This window comes from Cornus florida, unplaced genomic scaffold, assembly GCF_030987335.1.
Source record: "Cornus florida cultivar Cherokee Brave unplaced genomic scaffold, ASM3098733v1 CherokeeBrave_3.0.0_Hap2_Chr01, whole genome shotgun sequence".
Taxonomy (NCBI): domain Eukaryota; kingdom Viridiplantae; phylum Streptophyta; class Magnoliopsida; order Cornales; family Cornaceae; genus Cornus; species Cornus florida.
Window position 1 is genome coordinate 52,598,251 of NW_026775571.1, and position 904 is coordinate 52,599,154.

The window sequence follows — 904 nt, forward strand, 5'->3', positions numbered from 1 at the left end:
TATAGTTATTGTCATAAGGATTGTTCCCTTGATTAAGAAAAGCTGCATTGACTTATTCATGACGCTCACTTTGCACATGTCCATGGGGACAATTGGAAGTAGAATGTAAAACACTTGAACAAGTCATACATGATTCATTGGATGCATGATGGGAATGGTTAGGGAAGGAAGATACTTGATTTGCCAAGTTTTGGTTGATCAAGAATTGATCAAAACTTTGAGATGAGGATTTCATCTCGGCGGCTATTTGATTGGAATGGTCAACTTAATGTAAGCCAACACTCTTCCTTCCACTTGAATTCCTACCATTCTTAGAAGATAAAGTTCGACGCAAAGAATTTTCACTCATACTCTTATAAAGACGCCACACGTCATCCTCATACCTATCAATGTAAGAGCCACCCATGGAAGCATCAACCATGCCCTTTTAATTATCGGATAAATTCTCAAAGAAATATTAAACTAATTGCTATTTGGGCATGTCATGATGTGGACATTTCCTAAGTAATTCATTGAATATTTCCTATGCCTCATGGAACGTTTCCCCATCCCCGTGTGAAAACTCTCAAATTGAGGTTCTCATGGCATTAGTCTTAGAAACCGGATAGTACTTCTTCAAGAACTCTTGTTGCATTTCTGCCCAAGAAGTTATGAAAAAAGGCCTAAGATTGTTAAACCAATATTTTGCCTTTTCTTTAAGGGTGAATAGGAAAAGTTTAAGCCTTAAGACCTCTTTCGGCATGTCCATGTATCTCACAGTGGAACATACTTCAAGAAACTCATCTAAATGCTTCTAAGGTTCTTCACTTGGAAGTCCATGATAGTTAGGAAGCATTTGAATGGTTTGTGGTTTGATTTCACATTGGTGTGCTCTAAATGGTGGCAATTGAATGCATGTGGGTGC

The 904-nt window shown here is 37.9% G+C and overlaps 1 pseudogene; it reads left to right on the forward strand.

Annotated features, from left to right (window-relative positions):
* The first annotated feature begins 479 nt into the window (after positions 1-479).
* On the forward strand, positions 480-578 carry LOC132283424 (small nucleolar RNA R71; annotated as a pseudogene).
* The last annotated feature ends 326 nt before the right edge of the window (positions 579-904 follow it).